A 26119-nucleotide genomic window follows, 5' to 3' on the forward strand; every position below is an offset into this window, starting at 1 on the left:
TGTCTCTCTTTTTCTAAGTCTAGGGATTCCCTGTCTAGAGCCAGCTGTTGCTGTTTAAGCTTCAGCCTGGACTCTTCCACTCTCAACTTATTGAGTTCCCTTTCTAACATCCTGTCATCAATGTGGGTGGGTGGGTTAGGAATGTTTTGACACAGAAGAATGATGTGAATGAACAGAGGGAGACCTGTCCCTAACAGTTGGTACCCTAGCAACCTGTCTTGCAGGAACAAAAACATCCCTCCTTTGATGGGAGCTTCTATTACTACCAGCATTGCTAAGTGGTCTGCTAAGGGGCAGGTTAAGAAGGGGACATTGCAACACTCCTACTGGGGGCTCCCCTGAGTCAGAGTTTGAGCTATCTCTCAACTTTTCAGATGAGGTGCCATGCTGGGTCTTATCATTCTCAATAAGCATATTAGACAGTAACTGTCTCGAAGGGTTCTTACCTACCACTAAACCTCTATCAATGCAGAGACTCCTTAGGCTCGTAAATTTAAGGTGGTCATAAGTAGTATTGACCAAATTAAGAGGGGTTCCTACACCAGACATGATAGAAAAGGTTTAGGGGCGGATAAAAGAGTGAAAAAGTTTTAGGACTTTTTAAAGAACAGAAAAAAAAAACTTTTTCAACTTTTTGAAACTTTTTGAAAGTTTAAGAGTACTTTTCAGCACTTAGCAAATAGTGTGAGAGAAGAAAAGCAAAACTTTTTGGTTAGGTGTACATACACTGAACATGTTTTGTATTATATTTCTTATGAAAGGTACACAATGACAAAGTGGTAAGTAGTTGCAAGTACTTATCCCACCGCTGCACAACCAATGTAGGAGGCTGGCCTGGATTGTAGTGGGTACCAAGGGGTACTTACACTCTGTACCAGGTCCAGTTATCCCTTATTAGTGTAGAAGAGGTGTTTCTAGCAGCTTAGGCTGATAGAAGGTAGCTATAGCAGAGCAGCTTAGGCTGAACTAGGAGCATGCAAAGCTCCTACTATACCACTGGTGTCATATGCACAATATCATAAGAAAACACAATACACAGATATACTAAAAATAAAGGTACTTTATTTTTTATGACAATATGCCAAAAGTATCTCAGTGAGTACCCTCAGTACGAGGATGCCAAATATACACAAGATATATGTACACAATACCAAAAATATGCAGTAATAACAAAAGGAAGTACTGCAAGCAATGTAAAGTTACAGTAGATTGCAATAGGAGCACATAGGTATAGGGTCAACACAAACCATATACTCCAAAAGTGGAATGCGAACCACGAATGGACCCCAAACCTATGTGAACTTGTAGAGGGTCGCTGGGACTGTAAGAAAACAGTGAGGGTTAGAAAAATAGCCCACCCCAAGACCCTGAAAAGTAGGTGTAAAGTGCACCTATAACCCCCAGAGAGCACAGAAGTTGTGATAGGGGGTTTCTGCAAGGAAGAACAACACCAGCAAAGCAACAACAGTGGATGTCCGGACCTGAGTACCTGTGAAACAAGGGGACCAAGTCCAAGAATTATAAGGGTGTTCCAGTATGCCAATGTGAATTGGTGAAATTGGTCACTAGCCTGTTAGTGACAATTTAGAATGCAGAGAGAGCATAACCACTGAGGTTCTGGTTAGCAGAGCCTCAGTGAGACAGTTAGTCATCACACAGGGAACACATACAGGGAAAACTTATGAGCACTGGGGCCATGGCTGGCAGGGTCCCAGTGACACATACACTAAAACAACATATATACAGTTAAATATGGGCATAACATGCCAGGCAAGATGGTACTTTCCTACAAGGGGTGTGACAATTATTACATAACTCATGATTCGGATCCCTCTGCATACATGTTCGCAAGCTATCATCCCACCCAAGTCACCAGTTGAAGACCTGGAACAACACAGGAGCCCTGAACTCATGGTGCTGATCTCCACTACTTACTGCTCCAGTTGGCAGCATCATCTGCTGGCACATCTCTTCCAAGAAGAAGGAGCGAGCCAGATGTGTGCTGCAGGTCTCAACAGGGCAGGTAAGGGGAACTGACAGACTTCTCTGTGGTAGAAAAATAACAGATGGGTGCTGATAAATGAACTGTGTGCACAACGTAGTAAAATGGGGTAACCTGCACTTGTGCTTGATATCTGTCCAGAAAGAACTTGAAAGAGAGAGAAAGAGAGGGTACAAAGATTCCAAAATTCCTCCAGGATCGGGGTCATGCCACCCGATGCTGCCAAGTGGAAAATCAGGGACTCTTACAACTTGGAATGAGAACAGGCATCAGAAGCATTACCACATGTTTCTCTTTCAGACACATTAGAACTTGTTGCTTCAAGCACCTTTGACAAAAATGCACAGAGATGATTAATGACAGTTGTTAGACCTGGCATCCTTGGCGTGGTCTCCCCTGTCTTTTTGCCTCTGCTTCCCATGTTTGGGCGTTGTGCTGGACTGTGCTTATGCTGTTTTTGGTACTTTGGGCACTTTACCACTTCTGACCAGTGCTAATGAACAAGTGCTCCCGTGAAAAGTGTATGTGTAATTGGCTTTTCCATGATTGGAATATTTGATTTACTAGTAAGTCCCTAGTAATGTGCACTAGAGGTGCCCAGGGCCTGTAAATCAAACACTACTAGTGGGTCTGCAACACTTGTTGTGCCACCCACATGAGTAGCCCTGTAAATATGGCTCAGACCTGCCACTGTAGTGTGTGTGTATGCAGTTGTAAACTGCCAATTCGATTTGGCAAATGAACCCACTTGCGAGGCCTAAACCTTCCCTTTTATACATGTAAGGCATCCCTAAGGTAGGCCCTAGGTAGCCCCATGGGCAGGGTGCAGTGTATATTAAAGGTGGGACATGTACTGATGTTTTTTTACATTTCCTAACAGTGAAATACTGCCAAATTCTTTTTTCCATGTTGCAAGGCCCTTCTTTCTCATAGGTTAACACGGGGGCTTCCTTTAAATAACTTTTAAGTTGAGAACAGATAGATATATGGAGTTTGGGGTCTATGAACTCACAATTAAAAAATACATCTTTTGGTGAAGTTGTTTTTTAGATTGTTAGCTTGGAAATGCTACTACTACTCTGAGCTAGAGTGGAGGGAGGAGTGGTCACTTACACCTGAATGGGCTGTGCCTGCCCTCACAATGCAGTCTTCAACCCCCTGGTGTGGTTCTGGGGCCTGGCACCTGGCGTGGGCAAGGCACGATCTTTTGAACAACAGAGACTTTCCTTTGAAGTTTGCCTACTTCAAAGGCAGAAAGGAGTATAAGTAGTGGAGCCCAAACCCCAGACTTTAGATCACTTCTTGAACCAGGAGGAACCTCTGCCAAGAAGAAGAGCTGAAGAGCTGAGGAGAAGTGCTGCCCCTGCCAGAGACTGTGCTTTTTTGGGCTATCCTGCAGTTGCTGCTTCTGCCTGTGAAAGGGGAAAAAGACTGGTCTTTGTTGTGCATTACTACTTGTGAAGAGTCTCCAAGGGCTTGAACTGAGCTTGCCCCCTGTTTTGATATCTCAGGGCCATTAAAGACTTCCTCTGATAGCACATGGACTCTCTGCTGAGATTCCTGCCCTGCCAAGTGGTGTTCTCTCCAGTCCCTGAGCCCTTGAAAGGTGAAGTTGGCAGAACAGGAACTGAAATCCGCACACAGAAGGCTGCCATACACCATCTGCAACGCAGCTGATAAACGACATGCCACCCGCTTTGTGGCTGAAATCGATGCTCCATCTGCATTGTGGCTGGGAGATCAATGCATCATGGCTGGAGAAACGATTGTGCACCTGCTTGCGGCTGCTGATAACAACGCAAAACCCTCGCAGGGTGGTTTTCTAACATAGTGCAATCTGATTTCTCACACATCGTCCCTGGGCGTCAAAGTCCTTGTGAACCTGTGCGGATCCGAGGTTCCCTGACTGGAAATTGATGCATCACTCTCTTGTGAGTTAGAAAAATGATGCATCACCTACCCGACCGGAGAAGAAACAACGCACTGCCTCACTTGTGAGTAAGGAATCGACGCATTGTTGCCTTTTCCGATGGACGCTCGCCTGTGCAGCTTTATTTTTGATGCAAACTAGGTACTTTGTGTAAAATCAACATTTCCATTGTTTTCTATGGAGTAAGACTCTTAAGGTCAGATTTATGGAAAGTGGTGCTGCACCGAGTGCAGCACCACTTTCCCAGCACCCCTTAGCACCCCACTACTGCCACCATGTGTGCGCCATATTTAAAACACGGCGCACCATGGGGCAGGGTAGGGGGTAATAGTGTCATTTGTTATGATGATATTGATGTACTGTGCAAGAGTAGCACCAAAATATTGGTGCTACTCCTGCAAAGTACATAGGGGTCCATTCTAAAGAATGGAAGTCCCCTTTTAATTCCTGCTCTTGAGCAGGCATTAAAAGCGCCGTAATAAATCTCATAGATTTCCTTGCATCATTTTACCGGTTCCCCTAAGGGGGGAACGCCCCCTTTGCATACATTATGTCTGGCGTAAATATGGCACAGGGATTAGGCCTTGTTGGGCCACATTAACGTCAAAATAAATTACTTTAAAGTGGAGCAAGGTGGTGCTATTGGCCTATAAATATGCACCCTTATTGAGCTGTATAAAACTGCATAAATAAAAATAATCAAATTCTGAAAAATGTTGGGTTTTTTACTACCTATCATGTCATAAGGTAAGTTAGCACTGAATTGATCAATCTTTGACAATATTAGCCATCAAAGTAATACAATCGGCAGCATCCCTGTCTAGAACCAGTTCCTTATAAGTGACAGGTGGTCAATGCTTCACGAAGAAATATCTTGCAAATAGGTAAATCCTCAAACTCTTGTGATAGCTTTTTTTGAAAATTTAGATTTTTATAAATTTTCAACAATGTCAAAAGTGGCCATCGACAACATCTTTAGACATATTACAACTTATTTTCAAGCGAGGTTGCAGTGTATCAGCAACAGCATCGCCTCATCTCACTGTTTATCACTGCAGCACGTAGGCAAACCCTGGTCCCATGCAATAATACAAAATACATGACACATTCCACAAGAAATCTTTCATGATCCATCTAACAATATATATATCATAAACATGTGCCAACGATCCATACCATAATTTTTAAATTTGGGGCATAACCAGTTATCGAAGGGTCCGCATGTGGCCAATATAGGGTAGGGGACATAACTTGGTGAATCTTTCAAACTATAGTGTGTGCCAGGTGAGTGCGGTCCAAGGCTAAAGGGGGAACCCTGGTGACCCCCCCACCAGGACCTCGATCCCGGGGATTGGGGCCGGGGCAGGAGGGGGGAAGAGAGGGTGGCAGGCAAGCACCCAAATATCAGTAGCTTCTGCTTCCCACCCTCCAGGGGTTGTCAAACACTCTCATTGGGCATATGATCTGTCCAACCTAACAAGGGACCTGGAGAATACTGGCACATCTGGCCCCTGGGTGACATAATAAATAACAGTATCCAGGCCGCACTTCTGCAGTGTGGGGCGTTTGCACCAGGTTGTGTGTTATATCTCTTTGTGTTACTCTGTTAACCTGGGTGATCCCACAGGGCTGGTGTCTCCTCCCTCTCGGGGTATTATTTTATCAGTTAACATTATGATGTAGGTGTCCCAAATTGTCTCTTGTCCACCACCACCCCTGAACCGTTGGTCCTGTTCCAATGCCGTGGCCTCTGCCACAGCCCAGCGGGATACCTCTCGTAGACAACTCTCTACACTAGGGGGTTGCGCTACTTTCCAGGACATGGCAATAAGTCGCCTAAACAATACAAGTGCAAGATTCACAAATCTTAGGTAGTGCTTAGTTGGTACAGTTCTCTTAGCTATTCCCAGGAGACAGAGAAGGGGGTCCAACGGCAGGCACACATCTATGATATCCGACACATGCCGCACAACCTGCGTCCACATAGCATGCAACACTGGGCATTCCCATGTCATATGTAAAAAGGTTGCAACCTCATGGCTGCACCTTGGCCAGGAGGGAATGGGTCCCGGGAACATACCATGTAGATGATGGGGCGTTAAATAGGTTTGGTGAACATAATTGAATTGGGTATATTTCAATCTAGCATTTCTGGAAATATAGCGCACCCTTTCTAATGCCATCCTCCATTGTTGTCAGTCAGATCAGTGCCCAGGCATGTGTCCCATCTGGTTTTATTCTGGGGCTGTAATGCATCCTGCATCTCCCTTAGTGCTCTATAGAGACTGGAGATCGCCCTCCTGTCTGAGCCCCGTGTTAGAATATAATGTGTCCCCAGATGTGTTGTGGGTTCCGTAGGGGCTAGCTGACAAATCTTCCTCAACACTGCCTGTAGTGCTGCATAGGCAAGGAACTGTCCAGAATCCAAACTATAGGTATCTTTCAGATTTGAAAAGGTACGCAGCTGGCCTTCAGCATAGAGGTCACCCATGTGAGTGAGTCCACCCTCCCTCCAGGGATTATAATTATATATGTGAGCAAGAGCTCTCAACTGTGGTACGTCCCACACCGGGAGTTTAGGTGAGTAGTGGAGTAAACTGTGGCGTGGCATGATATACTTTATCCATACCTGTTTCATTGTCCGCATCAATAAACCCAATTCTCTATTGTGTGAGGAGCCAACCTAAAATTCCTTCCTCCCCTAACATTTCTCACGTCATCTTACCTTCCATTGTCTGACCTCAGGTTAAACAAGGCATCAGCTATTGATGCTGGGCAGCTACATAATATCTTTCTATATCTGGCACCGCCATACCACCCTCGGTCAAAGGAAGTTGAAGTGTCTGCAGAGATACCCGCCTACGACCCAGTGAGAGATGTAATCAAACTGCCCACAGTTTTAAATCTGGATTTCCCCAGAGGAATCAGTAATGCCTGGAACAAATAAAGTAATCTGGGAAGGTCCAGCATTTTGACAATGGCTGCTGTACCCATTGGAGAGAGGGGGAGGTGGGTCCAAAAAGCCATGGACTATCTAGTGTTGGACAGGGCCCTGCCATAGTTACCTTCTATCAGATCCATCTCAGAGTGATAAACATTGATGCCCAAATAGCGGAAAGTCCCGGTGGCCCACATCAGTCGGCCTGTATGGGTATTCCATATTATCAGCCTTACGTAGTGGAAGGCACAGGATTTAGTCCAGTTCACCCTCAAGCCCGCCAACCTCTCAAAGTGTTCTAACATACTGAATAACTCAGGTAGTGCTTCAGCTATGTTCCTTATGTAAATTAAAACAACAACAACGTCTAAGGAGGTGACGTGCTATTGTCTGCCCTCCAAATACCCTACTCAACCTCCTTCATTCTCAATTGCGCCGTTAGTGGTTCCATGGCCAGCGCTAAAAGCACTGTTGAAAGAGAGCAGCCTTGTTGCGTCCCTCTTTGGATAGAGAAGGCACAAGATATCTGACTGCCAGTGCGGATCCTTGCTCGAGGGGCGGTGTATAGTAATTGTATCCATTTTATGAGACCAGGGCCAAGTCCGAAGTGCTCCAGGACCTGTATCAGATTTGTCCAACCCAGCGGCATGTCGAATGCGTTTTCAAAGTCCAGGGTTATAGCCACTGGGTGGCCTGCATCCCTGGAGGCTGCATCCATTATATGATATAGGCACCTGGTGTTCTGAAATGTGGCTCTACAAAGCACAAAACCACACTGATCAGAGTGAATGAAGGACGAAATCACAGGGAGAAGTCAGTTAGCCAGAGTTTTACTTAGTATTTTGTAGTCAACGTTTAACATAGAAAGAGGCCTTTATGAGCCTACTTCAAGCGGGTCTTTTCCCGGTTTTGGTAATATTATTATAAGAGCCTCACACAGCGATGCTGGGAGGTTCCCTCATTGATAAGATGCATTATACAAGTCCAGTCTAGGTGTGAGTGTGTTTTTGTAAGTCGAATAAAATTAAATGGGAAACCCATCCATTCCACAGGTTTTCCCTTTAGCTCTCTGTTGTATTACTAACTGAAACTCTTCTATTTGCAACAGGAGTTCTAAATCCTGACTCTGCTGCTAGGACAGGGTAGGTAGTGGTAGCGCCTGCAGATACGATATGGGCATTTCAGAGTGCAGTAGCCACAATAGTATGCACCCCGGTCTATCCCCCTCCTTTTGTTGTTGGGCCAGATGAGCTTTATAATCCACATTACTTAGTTGCCTCAGGTCCTCTCGATATTGCCGGTGCTGAGTCGCCAGCAATGGACGGGCCTGCGACTCACTAATGGCCTCTTTTTCCAGTCTACGTATCTAATTTTCACAGTTCAATATACTCCGGGGATAATCAAGCAATGGCCCCGCATAGTCACCTTCATCGAGTCCCACTCCATCCGGGGTCATCCACTGAGCCCAAGTTATGTCTAAAGTATTCTGAAAGAGTGGATACTATCTTAGACCTGTATGCTGAATCCTGCAGTGCCGCTGGCCATAGTTTCCATAGCGGTATCAGGGGTTTAGTGTTGACCCAACTAAAGGTGACTTTAAGGGGCTTGTGATCCGACAGCGTCCTATCCAGATATTTAGAACCGCGGATATAGGGCCAAAATAATGAGTTGCAGAAAACATAGTCAAGCCTCGTGTGTATTAGGTACCCTGGTGTGTAATATGAGTATTCTCTGGTTTTCGGATGATGTAACCACCAAATATTGTGTAGATTCATAGATTGAGACCATTGTTGGAAATGTCTAGTGGCCTGTATGCCGGAAGTGCACGGGAGCAGTGGGAGTGAAAGATCCAACAAGGTGTTCTGTATGCAATTAAAATCTCCCCCCCAGATTCCAGGGGCCTCTGGGTTATGTATCTGGTTTGGGGTTAGCTCATTCAAAAAGTTCCCTTGGGTTGTGTTTGGGCCATATATCGATGCTAGCATAATAGGTTGTCCAGTCAATCGACCCTCTAATAATACGTATCTCCATACTTTAGTTTCAACAAAAGGTACCTCCGGTGCCACCCAGATTAATGCTCCTCTAGCATATGCGGAGTATTCAGTACCATATATATGGCCTCTCCACCGGCAACTAAGTCTAAGTAATTCCCCATGCATTAAATGCAAAATTAATCTGCTGCCTTCTGAGGTAATTATATACCCTGTAGCGTTTAACCCATCCCCCGAATGTTCTAAGTCAAAATAGCATAGTTAATTGCCATAACATCAAAACATATTGTGCAAGTTCCCATGCACCCCACTGACCCCCCACCCCCCAACCCCCGAAACCACCCCACCCCACCAGACCACCCAGCACCTCCAAGATAAACAGTAACAAGATAAACAACTCCCTGATCCCTAGCTTGACCATTAATATGTATCATGCTGCCAACCCTCAACCAGCTAAACAATACCATAACTGCCATAGAATACTTGCATCCTTCTGGTCAAGGCGTAAGCCTGACACCTCCTCCTCCTTCAGAGGGAGGGAGGGAGAGAGAGAAAAGTCTGTAGCAGACAAATGTCTGCGCCGCGGGCCCCGGGATTAAGCAAAAAACATATAGTACAAGTTCCCCGATGGGGGTCACCACTTAGACAGGGTGAAGTTCTTTTCCGGGAGTTATTTCCCTTGCACTTCATAGCCTCCTTACCAAAGGAGAACAACAGTGCAAGAAGCATCAAAGGTCGTCTGCTGCATGCGGTGTTAGCGCCGGGCCTTATTCCTTGGTGAGTTCCGGGACGGTGATGAATTTCCGGCATCTTCGTCAGAGTCAATGGATGTTTTATCTGCCAACGCAAAAAACGTGCTGTTAGATAGCTGCACAGCCTCTTTCAGTGCTCCCTCTTGTTCTTTTGCCACTTGGGCCTTTGATGGTCTCTCTATGCTAGTGTTGTGTTTACGCCCGTTTGCTCGTGGTGTTAGCCAGGTGTCCTCAGCCTGTGACAGTTACGGAGAGTGCATAAGCCATTTGGCATGCACCCAAGCCCATGCATCCTCTGGGGAGGTGAACATTTGCGTTGCATCTCCGTCGATCACCCGCAACTTCGCTGGGAACAGAAGTGCATATTTGAAATTCAGTCCTTGTAGATGTTTCTTTACTTTGGTAAAGGAATTGCGCTGCTTTTGTACATCCAAAGTAAAATCTGGATAGGCAGAGATCTCAGCATTTTCATAGAGCAAAGGGCCCTTGGTGCCAGATAGTTGCAATATCAAATCACGGTCTCTGAAACTAAGGAGGCGATCTACTATTGGTCGTGGTCACTGGATCTGTATCTGGAGAGAATCAACTTACCTCACCCATCCCAATCAGGCTTTAGAGCGAAGCACAGCACCGAGGCCGCTCTGATCACTACAACAGATGACATCCACACCCTACTCGACAGCCGTCCTGAGCCTGCTCAACATATTTGCAGCCTTCAACACCATCTCCCACCACACACTAATTGATCGCCTACTCCAGATTGGAATCACAGGTGATGTGCTCAGATGGAGTGCATCCTTTCTCACAGGACGCACTCAGAGAGTTCACCTCCTCCCTTCATCTTGCACACCATCTGCGGCATCAGAAAGGCTAATCTCTCAGCCCGACCCTCTTTAATGTCTACAAAACACCACAGCAGACATCATCAGATCCCACAATAGCAACATAATTTCCTATGCTAATGACAAGCAGCTCACCCTCTCACTGTTAGCAGACCCCACCCTGACAAAGGCCAACTTTCAGCAGACCCCACCCTGACAAAGACCATCTTTCACAACTGTATGATGAACGTATCAGCATAGATCAGGAAAACACTGCCTGAAGCCCAACACAGACAAAATTGAAGTTCTGATCTTCGGCAGACACACGGCCCTCTGGAACAACTCTTGGTGGCTGTCGGAACTCAGACCCAACCCCATACTGAAAGATCATGCCCACATCATCCTCGAGAATGAACTCTCCATGAAACATCAGGTTGACACCGTCTCCTCAGCCTGCTTCCACAGGGTCTGCATTCTCTCCAAAGGTTTCAAATGGCTGCCCATCTGCACCAGGAAGGCAGTGACCAAGTCCTTCATTACCAGCTGACTGGACTACAGCAACACACTCTATGCAGGCACCACCACTTGAACTCATGCAAAGACTCCAGACGATCCAGAATGAAGCCGCCAGGTTGATTCTCAACCTGCCCAAAAGAACACACAGCACCCAGCATCTGAAGGACCTCCACTGTCTTTCTATCCAGAAGAGATGCCACTTCAAACTCCTGACTCATGCCTATAAAGCTCTCCACAACCAAGGACCAGCCTACTTGAACCACCACCTGTACTTTCACCATCCTGCCAGGAACCTCCACTCTGCGCACCCTGACCTCGTAAAAGTACCTCTCATATACCGCTGCCCCTCTGGAAGATGCTCCTCCTCCACCTCGCCGCCAAAGCCTAGAGTGACCTCCCCCTCCACTTCTGCACCCTTCCTGAACAACTTCAGGAGAGAGCTCAAGACCTGGCTCTTCGACTAATACCCGCTGCAAATGCCTGGATACCCTTGCGGTTGATAAGACGCTCTTTACAAACATGACTTGATTGATTGATTGACTCAGTGTATTATATATGTCACCCCTACAGCAGGCCTTAAGAGCCCTAAGCCAGTGCGCATTAGAAAAATGTGAGGACATGTCAACATAAGCAGATATGTCTCTGTGATGTCTAGTTCTATTACTAAATATTACAAGTGACCCGGCAGCCATCTTAGTGCATGTATTGGACAGAGGTCATCTCAAGTGACCTATTGATGCCAGTATTGGATCTATTATGACATGCACCCAAAGGGCATATTAGAGGTGCCCCTGGAAATACTAGTCCTCTAGTAGGCTAGCTAACTGGTATAGACCAGCCTGCCACCACAGACATGTTTCTGACCCCCTAGAGATGAGGGTCCTTTCTCCCTGAGATCAGAAACAATGTCTATTCTGGTAGTAGGTGTTATCACCCCACTGACAGGATGGCTAGTAAATCTGCATACCAAGTCCAGGGACTTTAAAATCCCTACCACCTTTGATATGCGACCCCAGCTTCCCACAGACCTGGGAGAGGCAACCTTCTGACCTGAGACCCACATGACACCAGGATAGGTGGAAAAATGAGCTAATCAGTGTAGGAAGGTAGTCTCTTTCTAGCCTTGTTACCCCCACTTTTGGCCTGTTTGTGATTATATGTCAGGGTGTTTTTACTGTCTCACTGGGATCCTGCTAGCCAGGGCCCAGTGCTCATAGTGAAAACCCTATGTTGTCAGTGTGTTTGATATGTGTCACTGAGATCCTGCTAGCCAGGACCCCAGTGCTCATAAAGCATGCTCTGTATGTGTTCCCTGTGTAGTGTCCAGCTGTATCACTGAGCTCTGCTAACAAGGACCTCAGTGTTTATGATCTCTCTGCTTTTAAAATTGTCACTGCAGGCTAGTGACAAATTTTACCAATTCTAATTGGCACACTGGAACACCCTTATAATTCCCTTGTATATGGTACCTAGGTACCCAGGGTATTGGGGTTCCAGGAGATCCCTATGGGCTGCAGCATTTCTTTTGCCACCCATAGGGAGCTCAGACAATTCTTACACAGGACTGCCACTGCAGCCTGAGTGAAATAATGTCCACGTTATTTCAAAGCCATTTTACACTGCACTTAAGTAACTTATAAGTCACCTATATGTCTAACCCTCACTTGGTGAAGGTTAGGTGCAAAGTTCCTTAGTGTGTGGGCACCCTGGCACTAGCCAAGGTGCCCCCACATTGTTCAGGGCAAATTCCCTGTACTTTGTGAGTGCAGGGACACCATTACATATGTGCACTACATATAGGTCACTACCTATATGTAGCGTCACAATGGTAACTCTGAACATGGCCATGTAACATGTCTAGGATCATGGAATTGTCACCCCAATGCCATTCTGATATTGGGGGACAATTCTATGCATCCCCGGGTCTCCAGCATAGAGCCCGGGTACTACCAAACTAACTTTCCGGGGTCTCCACTGCAGCTACCGCTGCTGCCAACCCCTCAGACAGGTTTCTGCCTCCCTGGAGCCTGGGCAGCCTGGTCCCAGGAAGGCAGAACAAAGGATTTCCTCTGAGAGAGGGTGTTACAATCTCTCCCTTTGGAAATAGGTTTGAAGGGCCTGGGAGGAGTAACCTCTCCTGGCCTCTGGAAATGCTTTGAAGGGCACAGAGGGTGCCCTCCTTGCATAAGCCAGTCTACACCGGTTCAGGGATCCCCCAGACCTGCTCTGGCATGAAACTTGACAAAGGAAAGGGGAGTGACTACTCCTAATACCAGCATCTCCCAGGGGAGGTGCCCAGAGATCCTCCAGTGTGTCCCAGACCTCTGCCATCTTGGATGCAGAGGTGTGAGGGCACGATGGACAGCTCTGAGTGGCCAGTGCCAACAGGTGACGTCAGAGACCCCTCCTGATTGGTGCTTACCTTTCTCTGTAGCCAATCCTCCTCTGTGGGCTATTTAGGGTCTCGCTTCTGGGAATCTCAACAGATAACGGATGCAATAGCTCACCAGAGTTCCTTTGCACTTCCATCTTCGACTTTTGCCAAGGATCGACGGCTGACTGCTCCAGGACGCCTGCATAACCACAACAAATGTAGCAAGAAGACTACCGCAACATTGTAGCGCCTCATCCTGCCAGCTTTCCCGACTGTTTCCTGTTGGTGCCTGCTCTGAGGGCTGTCTGCCTTCACCCTGCACTGGAAGCCAAGAAGAAATCTCCAGTGAGTCGACGGAATCTTCCCCCTGCTAACGCAGGCACCAAACTTCTGCATCACTGGTCCTCTGGGTCCCCTCTCATCCTGACGAGCGTGGTCCCCTGAACACAGGAGCTGGGTCCAAGTGTCTTCGATAGTCCAGTGGCCCTTCTGTCCAAATTTGGTGGAGGTAAGTCCTTGCCTCCCCACACCAGACAGTAATCCTGTGTACTGCGTGAACTGCAGCTGCTCGGGCTTCTGTGCACTTTTGCAAGACTTCCTTCATGCACAGCCTAGTCCAGGTCCCCAGTACTCCGTCTTGCATTGCCCAACTCGCTGAGTTGGACTCTGACGTCGTGGGACCCTCTTTTGTGGCTCTGAGTCAACCGTTGTCCTCAGATCTTCTAAGTGCCTGTTCAGGTGCTTCTGCGGGTACTGCCTGCTTGTGCGTGGGCTCTCTGTTTTGCTGCATGCCACCTCTGTCTTCTCCTCCAAAGGGCAACCTCCTGGTCCTTCCTGGGCCATGGCAGCACCCAAAATCCTCAACTGCGACTCTTGCAGCTAGCAAGGCTTGTTTACGGTCTTTCTGTGTGGAAACAACTCTGCATCCTCCAGCATACCGTGGGACATCTTCTGACCAAAGGAGAAGTTCCTGGCTCCTTCCGTTGTTGCAGAATCTTTGGCTTCTTCCACCCAGAGGCAGCCCTTTTGCACCTTCATCTGGGGTTTAGTGGGCTCCTGCCCCCCGAACACTTGCATGACTCTTGGACCTGGTCCCCTTCCTTTACAGGTTCTCAGGTCCAGGAATCTATCTTCAGTGCTTTGCAGTCAGTTGTTGTCCCTGAAGAATCCCCTATCTCGCCTTTACTGTCTTTCTGGGGTAGTAGGGTAGCTTTACTCCTAATTTTCAGGGTATTGGGGTGGGGTATCTTGGACACCCTTAGTGTTTTCTTACACTCCCAGCGACTGTCTACACACTACACTGGGCCTGGGGTCCATTTGTGGTTCGCATTTCACTTTTCGAGTATATGGTTTGTGTTGCCCCTAGGCCTATTTCCCCCTATTGCATTCTTTTGTGTTCTACATTGTTTGCACTACTTTTCTAACTGTTACTTACCTGATTTTGGTTTGTGTGTATATATATACCTAAGGGAGTATATCCTCTGAGATACTTTTGGCATATTGTCACTAAAATAAAGTACCTTTATTTTTAGTAACTCTGAGTATTGTGTTTTCTTATGATATAGTGCTAAGTGATATAAGTGGTATAGTAGGAGCTTTGCATGTCTCCTAGTTCAGCCTAAGCTGCTCAGCTATAGCTACCTCTATCAGCCTAAGCTGCTAGAACACCTCTAATCTACTAATAAGGGATAACTGGACCTGGCACAAGGTGTAAGTAACCCAAGTTACCCACTACAAACCAGGCCAGCCTCCTACAATCAGGAGATGTGTCACTCTTGCAGGTTGAGCACACCCCTAAGATGGGCAGCCTGAAATGAACACGAAAAGTAGAATTCTACCATCTTGTGTGTTGTGGATTACAAACTCTGGGACAATGTGATGCCCACTCCCCACAGGAAGAGTTTATTTAGGGGGTGTAATGACCCCAAGGTATGTAGCCCATTGTCTCCTGCCCTTCACTCCCCATAACACCCCTAAGAGTACTTAGAGGACCCCCTGACACCAGAAAGATAGATCAAGTCAAAGAATTGAATACTGGGAACAGAGGAGGAAAGAAGAAGGACCAAAGAGAGCTAGACCTGAAGACTTGCACCAAAGGTTTGCATGAAACCCTGCTAGGCTGCTTGTACTTCAACAATTGCTGGGAACAACTTTGCAAAGCACTGGACAACCTCTGCAAACCCGTGGAGGGATCAGCACCTCAGCAAGCAGGAAAGATCTCCCTTGGAGTAGAGGAGCCAGTTTTCTGCATCCAATGGCACCACAAGAAGTTGTCTGGACTATCGTGGCGCTGAACATCCAGTCCACCAAGGGAGCAAGCTACCAGGAAGAAGTCACTGAGACTCTAGGAGGTCTTCCTCATCTTCCCAGTGAGTTTAAAGACACTGACCCCTCAGGAGCCCCAGAGCACCAATACCATAGCAATTGCAGCAGCCAAGGCTTGTTGTGTCAAGTCTGGACACCAACACCACGGAAAACCGAATGGCACGTCGAGGGACTTCAGAGACAGCCCACATGGAGAGTGGCCTATCTGTCCTGTTTTGATCCTCTTCTGCAAAACCAAGAGACGGAGGGGTCTCTAACCACTGTGGCCCGACTCCTCAAAGCAACTCTGCACCCGAGCCCCACAGCCTGAGTCCCAGGGAGTCGATGGTGCCCATGGGGTACTGATACCCTCAAGAGCTGAGTCCACCCTTAGGTTTGGCCAGACTGGTCCCCAGGTGTCAGAAATAAGGCCATGCGCGGTCGAGGTCCTGGCCGAAGCGCTCTGCAGCGCTTTATGCGCACCACTTGTCATCCCCTCCTGTTCCAAAGGTGCCCATCAGCGTCGTCTGCCCTGTGGCAAAGCTCATACACCTGCAGGTTCAGGACATTGGTGGACAAGATGCACTTATCAGTGCTATTCCATGAAGGAATACAATTCCCATGTTTTTAGAGGCAGCGGCTATCTTGGGGTGTGGTAGGCCTATAAAGCTCAGCCACACCAAAGCACGTTGCTCACTATTTTGAAGACTTCGATGCAGTCAGACCTCGTGGGGGGGTTCTCTGAAGCAGTGGCGGCTGGTGACATTTAAAAGCGGTGGGGTGTAAAAGTTGCGAACGAGTGCCTGATGGTGAGTGAGCATATAGAGCGAGCCCGACGGTCATAAGAGGGGTAGAGGGGAGTTCTTCCCACAAAAAATTTTTGACAGAAGAGTAGGCATATTTGAGAATACAAAAAAGTTAATAAAGCAACTTTGAAAGTGTAGTTATGACATCAATAAAGAGGGGCCTTCATTGACAGTGTGTTGTTTCAGCTGTCAATCTTGGCCACTTTAACCCTCTAAGACCATAATGCTTGAAGTGTCTGACTTGTGCAGCAAACAGAATAGCCAGCGTAAATTGTGTCCTTCTACTGTGGTTTCTGATTCTGTGATTTGGGTCATTTTCTTGCTGATGAAAGTGCATTGAAGCAATGTCCAATGTGGCTAAACTTGCTTGGGTCTATGTAGAACAGGGTTCTTCCATGTAGTAGGCCTGGATCCACATCAGATTTCAAGGTAACCACTGCTTAAATGTGCTCCCTTTGCATTAATTCTGTGACACGCTTAACTCTTGTGGATGTCCAATGCACTCGACTATACCACAACTACCACAACTACTCTAAATAACCTTCATTTTAGCTGGAATGTGTGTTCCTGGGAGTACACAACCGAAAAAACTTCCTGTGGCACGTTCCCTGTAAGCGGCCTCGCCAGGGGCATATTTAGTGCATGCTTTAATAACGTGACTGTGTGGCTCCAAAAACTGCACATTTAGGAAAAAAACATTAACACGCGCTAAAGGGAAAGCAAGAAGGAGACCAAAGGGGAGAGGTAGGTAGGGGTTAGTGGTTGTCGTGTTTTTCAAACAATAAAGGATCATTTACCGTTCGCGACAAGAACAAAACGGGGAATTCCTGATTTGAAAAATAATATTCAGGCGCCCTGCATCCTGCTGACAGAAATGTGTATCGAAGAGCACTGCAGTGATAATAACGTGACAGCGGGACAAATACCTCAGCACTTGTACAGTTCAAGGTTTGCACACAGACCAGTGGCGTAACAAAGGCCCCCGCAGCCCCGTTGGGGCTGCGGCAGGCCCCTGACCGGGTCCACGGGAGGAGGGCCCCTACAGGTACCTTGCAGGGGGTACCCCCTTAAGTTTCGTTAGGCCACTGACAAGGACACGCCACAGCATTCCTTGTGAGTGGCCTACAGGACAACTTGGTTTGAAGCGTGTTTAATGCCTGCTTTTTATTACAATAAAGTTCACTTTTGTGGCTTTGTGTCGCCAGACTGCGGAGCAGGAGGAACAGAAACAAAAGCATTAACACGAGCTACAGCACTTTAAAAAAAACTAATTAAGCACTGTTACTAATTACATGCAGATAGAGTTACAGCGCCTATCTTGAACCTTTGATGTGGCTAACTGTTCCGTATTTCAGACCTTAAGTAACTGTAAATCTTAAGCATTCTCTAATTAAACTATTCAAGGCATTCCAAGAATTACATATTGGATTGCAAGCACTACACTCAAATTTATTCAGCTTGTTTCAATCACTGTCAGCTTCGATATAATTTAAGGAAGTTATACTTCTGCTCTTAGGAAAGGCTGCATGGAAGAGCGCAGAGCCACATTTTCACGGGGGTGCAGTAGTTTCACACCGCTGACTGGGAGAGGCAAGTCACGCCCGACTGACGGTTGCCCTTACCGATCCTAGCTACAGGGGGCCTGCACCATTCCCAGCACTGGGGAGCTGAACTGAACTTCGTTTGCAGTGTGTGACAGTCACTTGCACACAGATTTGTCTTTTTGCCTTTCTAGTCCCCAAAGGAGGTGTATTTGGTCATAAAGAAGCACCAGCTTAATATGAAGCCCACCCTCTGACAACCTTGCTGATTAACACACAGTCTTGGGCAGCACAGGGCTTAAGCCTAATGCGCCCACGCTGTGTTCATTCAGCGAAGCAGGCCTTTCATCGCAGAGGGGTGTGGCTTTATGGTGTCGAAGCCCAAAGAGGACAAGGGCTAGGAGAATGCAAGCCCTGTTAAACGTGCGACAAGTGGCACATGCGCACTAAGCACATGTTCCAGTGAAACTTGCCTGACCCTGCCTGATTATCCTGTACACACGTACTGTACCATGAACATAATAATATAAACAAGATAGAAGATAGGAAATAAGGCCTGGGCGGAGCCCCTACGCCCTCATGAAAAAAACACCCCTGCTCTGAAGAAGAGCAGAGTTCCTGCATGGCAGAGTGACATCTAAGCGAAGTATCCTTGTTTCCATGGTGAATTAAAAAACGAGTAGGTCGTACTCGTAGCGGTAAGGCCTTGATGAATCCAATTTTGGAGGAAGTCATTACTTCCAGAAGTAAAGGACCCCTTAGCACAACAAGCAAAGTGTTTTCAGTTTCCAGAGTACAGCGGACTTGGTGCGACGATCAACGGCGTTTCAGAGCACAGATGTAAAGCGCTCTTTGCACTGCAATTCAAGTGCTTCAGTCCACAGTTGTAAAGCGATCTTGGCACGGCAATTCAAGTGCTTCAGTCCACAGGTGTAAAGCGCTCTTGATACGGCAATTCAATCGCTTCTGTCCACAGGTGTAAAGCACTCTTGGCATGGCAATTCAAGCGCTTCAGTCCACAGGTGTAAAGCGCTCTTGGCACGGCAATTCATGGGCTTCGGTCCACAGATAAAATATGTAAAAGCATATTTAATTCTTTGAGATTTTCTAGATCATGATCAAAGGTTTATGTTATGAATGCATAGATGTTACAGGATTGATATTCTGAGTATGATCATAGTCCAAAGCTCTTGCCATCTCTTGGATCTGAGGTTGTAGTTTATTCTTGTTCCATGATGATCATAGTCCAAAGCTTTTGCCATCTCTTGGTTCTGAGGTTGTAGTTTATTCTTGATTCAAAGAAGGGGCTTTTCCCTCATTTCAAAAGGGGTCTCCATCTGATATCGGAGACGCATTTAGTCAAGAGTCTACTGATGAGTTATATTTCTATGAATGACTAAGTTCATATTTGTTCTAACCTTTTCTTTTCAGATCTCTCCCTGCTGTACCCTACCCTAATTCCCTTCCCCCCGACTGGCTTCCTCATAACTCTGTGCTATAATAGCTTCCTGAGTTCGTTATGCCGGAAGGTGGGCCTTTTGTTCAGCAACGTGCAGATCCCCAGGAAAGGACACTATGACACCAGGTCGCCATCTGCAGCCTCATTCTGCAGGAACCGAAAACTGCTAGGATCTCCAGCAGCACGATTCCACACCTCAAAGCCCCAATGCACACGTTCCCCACTGCCTGAGTTTGAGTGTACCAACAGTGTCTCTCCACGCCCAAGACCCTCAAAATCTGAGCTCCCCTTTAGGTTCAGCTGGAATGGTCATCCAGTCCCCACTTGCACCCTCTCTTCAACAGGACCGTTTCCCAATCAAGTGAATGGGACACACTATGCTGTAACACAGATCTGCACACAGACGCCCCAGTGCTTACCTAAGTGATTTGTTGGTGTTGCCTCAGACCTTGCCACCTACCTGCCTCAACTCCTGGTGACTGGTCCTGTAAGTCATTACTAAGTGCCCAAATGCATATGTTTAATCCCCATAAGATCACATTACTGCCCACAGTCTAAGTGTATTTTTCTGTGACTTGAAATTTGATAACTAGAGAAGTACTTAACCATTTATGTTGATGTTGGTGTCTAAATTCATATAAAAACCTGTGTTCTTTTCATAAAATGGTGTCATTTTTTTTTTATGGAGGTTGTGTCTCGCTTACTGACTGTGTGTGCAATAAATGCTTAACACTATTCTCTGATAAGCCTAACTGCTTGCCCAAACTACCACAAAAGAATGATTTTAGGGTTATCACTTTAACCCCTGTCAGCCATTAAGGGTCGCCCTGGGCGCTGTTCTCCCCTTATAATGGTACACTACATAGATAGCCAGCTTTCTCCAGGCATCATGCAGCACACCACAGGATGCTGCTGCTGGAGTTGGTTTTCCTACCGTTCAGTATTTTTTTTAACTCTAGCAACAGATTTCTCAACAGAAATGGTTGTGACCACCCGTGTCAGAAAATCTTGTTGAGTAATTTCGTAGTGCCTGAAAATCATGCTAGAACATAATTCACTAAATTACCGTTCTCCAGCCGCTCACAAGAAAAAATCTATGCCTATTCAGCAGTCAACGGAAATAGGCTGCAACTCCACATTACATGCGTAAAGCAGAGGGGCCAAAACTCTGCCAACTCCATCGGCGGAGCGGAATTTATCCCCCCTCCAATTAGATATAATAATGTAACCCAATGTTATCCTATGGGAGAGGTAGGCCTTGCATTAATGGAAAATGAATATAGAAGATTACCACCTCAGGACATGTATAAGTCAAAAGTACATACTGTTTAGTGTGTACTCTTGGGATGACTTATATTTATCAAACAGAAAGGTTTTGGCCTGCAAAAGGTTTGTTTTGCCAGGTCTAATTGGCAGTTTAGAACAACACACAGGCTGCAATGGCAGATGCTACAATTATTGCAGTAGGCCCAATTGTAGTATTTAATTTACATGCCCTGGGTACATGTAGTACCACTTTACTAGGGACCTAGAAGTAAATAAATGTTCCAGAGGGTGTAAGTCAATGCTATCATGTTTAAAGGAGAGAGCACATGCATTTTAGCACTGCATACAAAGCAAGGTGGGTAGTGGTGGCAAGTAAGATGCATTTCCCAAATATGGTGACAGTACGAATGTGGCGTTTTAGAGAGAGAATCGTAGGTGCAATGCAGTTAAGTACACTCCTGTACCCTAGAGCGTATTTTGGTGTTCAGAACAAACACTTCAACAAAGTTAATAACAGACACCACCACACTGGGAAAGTCCATATATAAATCAGTCTTTCAGTTGAAAACAGCTGCAAAATGATCCTTTATTAGAAGGCATCAGCATAGGTCCATCGAGTGATCAATGTTCCTTAAACACAGCCATCATACTCAGTTGGATGAACATCTTTGCATAAGCAGCCAACACGTGTTTCGTCACAACAAGTGACTTTTTCAAGGCTCAAAGCAAAGGTGCATAACCATATTTCTGAAGTATATTCTAGCTTCTTTCTACATACATTTGGTACTTTTCGGACCGCGCCTTTTACATTTTCCTGGATTTTGATTTTACGCATATGTGAACTTTTTCGGTTTTAAGCGTTTGATTACTTGAGTAGATTACTTTTGGAGCACAGCTGATATTTCTTTTAAAGAAAAGGGATTCCAAGGCTGTTGACGGTGTTGGTTCCCCACAAAAAGATATGCATCACCAATTCATTTTTCAGGATTTCCTGAGCTCTGTTTTGTGTGCTGGAGTATACTATGGAAATTCTAGTGTTCTAGCACACCTAACACTAAAATCCAGGTAAAGACACACACTTTACCCACAACAATCTTAGAGACCGATGTCTGGTAGGGCAAAAAGCATAGTCCTTCACCAACCAAACATGAGTTCCTCAATATTTGCCTTGGTATCCTGTTTCATCCTTTTCAAGCAAGCCCAACGGTTTACACGTGACTCTACAGACCTACAAAGTAGGATTTGACAATGTAATGTCAAAAAGGATGCCAACAACACCCACCATGCTAAGACCCATATTTATACTTTTTTTGTGCCACATTTGCATCATTTTTTGACGCAAAAGCCACGCAAACTTACAAAATATACTTGTAATTTGTAAGTTTGCACCACTTTTGCGTAAAAAAAATACGAAAATGCAGTGCAAAAAAAGTAAAAATATGGACCTAATTGTGTGGAATTCAGATGAGGCATCTTTGCTCATTCAGGTCAACCCATTGTTTGCTCCTGGGAGTCATTTCACAACTTTTAAACACTAACTCAAGAGATTTAAGCTAATTAACCTGGTGACAGTTCAGACAGGTAATAGATATATTTCTAAAATCTTTTTTCCTTAATTAAAACTCCAACTTCACCATTGTTTTGATTCTTCTGGATTTTGATCTTCAGCAAATGTAAACGTTTTCAATTTCAAAAATCAAATTACTTGAGTTGATTATTTTTGGAGTAAAGCTGATGTTTCTTTTAATAAAAAGGATTCTGTGGCTGTCAGGGTCCTTGGTTCTCCACAAAAAGATATGCATCACCTATTTATTTTTCAGTAATTTTTCCTGTGTTGGATGGAATTTCCATTCATTAATCCAAATATATATATTTTGATTCATTCATTCAAGCTTTATTTTGGCAAAATACCATAAAAGCATAACATACACAGTAATCAAATGTCAGAAATAAATAATTAAAAGAGCCATTAAATTCAAACCAGAGGTAAATCATCATCATATACTATGTACAATTTTAAAATGTGTTAAAACAAAAGATAAGAATTAAGAACTTCATAAAGCACTTCATACACAGTAACAGATCCTCAGTGGAGCTCATCCGCAATAATATTATACAACATGCACAAAATCTGAAATATGAGATTAGTAAGAATTATAATAAATATAAAACACAAAAAATCGGTCTTTGAACATACATAACAAGCTGACGACCCAGGCACAGTTATAAGCTTTTAAAAGTTATACATTAATGGTCAAAGATTTGTTTCTAGTATGCCAAATTGCCTCTAAGAACTTTGCCAGCGTACAAGCCACAGTCCCATGTCTACTTGATCTGCAAATCCTAAAGGCTAAATGTCTTTCCCAAATATACAGGATTTTGCAGAGTGGTCTTATCCAACGTGCCCTCTGGTTTTTATACGCTGGACAGAAGAATAGAACATGGGCAATGTTCTCTTTGATCTTGCAACCCATCGGGCATAAATTTAGTTGACTTTCAATTTGATCCATCTAGAAGTAAGGGCACATAACGGTAAAGATCCAATTCTAAATCTAATATAAAGTGCTCCTGCTATGGGAGATGTAATTATATCCAAATAGTGTTCAAATTCAAAATGGCATTTAGCTGATAAAAAACTGTCTGTCATACTGGCAGACGGAGCTGATGCCAACTTTGCTACTTGCATATTAGTCCAATAGACATCCTTCAAAGTCTGTAGAGCATTTTTTGGGAGGTGAAGAGGATCAGACCAGTACAAACCCAACCCAAGTTTGAACAAAGTGTTTTTCACATATCTACACCATGGGATGCTTTCAATTTTTGGAGCAGCTAACATCACCTTGAGCCATGCTCTATACGGATCTAAAGTTTCTATCATAATCTAATCCAATACTGCAATGGCCTCATAGCTGCTATATCTGCAATGGAATATAAATTCAGATCCGTTCGAATAGGCAGTGTTGGAGAACTCGGGGGGATCTTTAGCAAGTTCTTTAAAAATACATTTTCCGCTCCCTTTAGATCCTGCAATCTGCCATGACCCCATAACTCTGCACCATACAGGGCTCCCCCTCTGGCTTGACTTTTATATATTTCCATCGCTGTAGTAATAGAAAAACTAGACGATCTACCTGCAAATCTTAAAATACCCCCTGACATTTGCTTCAGGGACATGGTACACTTTTACAGTTGGGCTGACCATTTATTGGAATCCTCCAACCTAACTCCCAAATAATCAAAATTCGAAACTCTTTCTAGAATTTTACAATCTAGGGATATCATTTTCTTCACTCTATATTTTATATCACCAAAAACCATGTAGTTGGTCTTGGTAGCATTCATTTTTAAGCCCTTCTCCCTACAAAAACCTGAAAACTTAATAAGGAGCCTTGCTAATCCAGAGGCAGTTTGTGATAGTAATAAAGTATCATCTGCAAACAATAGGCACAGGGTTTTTACCCCATCCAGCTTTGGGGCATCATTATCACAGTCATCTAAATAGGGTATACAGGTGTTTATAAAAAGTAAAAAGAGCGTGGGAGCCAATACAAACCCCTGTCTTACCCCTTTCCATAGTGGGAACTTTCCCGTAAGTTCCCCATTTGGTCTCCACCTTACTCTAGCATAACTCTCAGAATATAATTCCTGGATCAGTTTTAGCAAGGGACACCAGCCCTACCCAAAGTCTCCCATAATTTGAGTTGGGGAACCAGGTCAAAAGGAGACTTAAGGTCCACAAAGGCAACAAAGAGTCTCTCAGCATCCAGGTCCACAGTCTTCCATTTAAGTATAAGAAGTATAATAAGTCCCAGTTTTAGCAAGGACACCAGCCCTACCCAAAGTCTCCCATAATTTGAGTTGGGGAACCAGGTCAAAAAGAGACTTAAGGTCCACAAAGGCAACAAAGAGTCTCCAAGCATCCAGGTCCACAGTCTTCCATTTAAGTATAAGAAAGCGGAAGACCTGGGCTACTGTACTTGCTTTCTGCCTGAAGCCCACCTGTAGGTGACATAAGATGTCATTTTCCTCTATCCATTCCTCAAGCCTACCCAAAACCTGGTAAGAAAATATTTTCTGCAAATTGTCAAGCAAACTTATTGGTCTATAATTGCTCGGGACTGACCTATCCCCTTTTTCGTAAATTGGGACAATTATTGCACCTTTCCAGGTGTGGGGGGATTGCTACCTGTCAAAACAGCATTGGACACGCTATTTGTATAGGGGCCCCAAAATTTAAGATCAGATCTAAACAAATCAGATAGAATTCCATCTGGGCCAGGAGCCTTTCCCGATTTTTGGGCCTTAATGGCTATCTCTGTTTCTTTGAGAGTTAACAGTGTAAGCTCGCCTGAGCAAGTGTTATCAATCACCCTTGGTCTCCCTGTTCTCAGTTAGAGGCACAGACTCCTGCCTACAGAGTTCAGTAAAATAACGCGTCCAATCATCAGGTGGTATACGATAATCAGGTCTGGGATTCTCTTTTCGCCCCCTTTGGGCTACCAACGACCAGAACTGCTTAGGGTTACTTTCCTTAGCTGCTACTAACAATTTCTGCCAAGTTGCCTCCTCCCATTTAGTCTTACTAGTCCTAATTTTAGTGGCATACTCTCACCTCGCCAAAATAATCATTGACCTATCTTTTTGTTTGATTGCCTCCAAGAGTCTGCACTTGGCCTTTTTACACACTTTATTAAACCCTCTATTGCATTTGCCTATTTTCGGCTGTTTATTTCCTTTGCTGACTCTGAAAAATAGCTCTTTCAAAAAAGATAAGAATTCTACATGAATGGCCATAATCTGATCCGGTGTGTGTGTACTAGAAGCAGCGGCTAAATGATAAGTGGAGAGTAAATTGTACATTTTAGCCACTGATTCATTTGAGTTTGTAAAAGTCTCCCATTTTATGGCATGCTTATTATTTGTCACCACTATGGGGAGCATATCATCATGCTTCTGCTAGATGTCTTTTTTAGCAGAAAACCACCTGTCAAACACAACCAAAATAGGTGAGTGATCACTACAACGTTGTTCGTCCACCCTAAGGTCTTTGATTTCATACCAGATCCTTACGTCAATGAGCACAAAATCAATATGACTGCTATAGGACCCTCTAAAAAATGCTGGATTTGATGGACTGTCTTAAAGAAAGCGCCCATTTCCTGTCAGAAGTCCATGTGTTATCATAAATTCAATGCCCTGCAGCACCCTGGCACTAGATTGTAACTGTTTTTTTAATATTGAAGGAGCTGGCATTCCCCATAAAGAGTCCTCTACCTGCGTTAGCTCAGAAAAAAGGGAGCTAGGCTCTAAGGACACATTAAGATATCCAGCTACAATAATAAAATGCGAGGGAAGAAATCTTGAGACAAGAGCACTCAGCATACTAATAGAATTAGTAGTTTGGCTTGGGGAACCTGGT

Source organism: Pleurodeles waltl, chromosome 11 (assembly GCF_031143425.1).
Source record: "Pleurodeles waltl isolate 20211129_DDA chromosome 11, aPleWal1.hap1.20221129, whole genome shotgun sequence".
Taxonomy (NCBI): Eukaryota; Metazoa; Chordata; class Amphibia; order Caudata; family Salamandridae; genus Pleurodeles; species Pleurodeles waltl.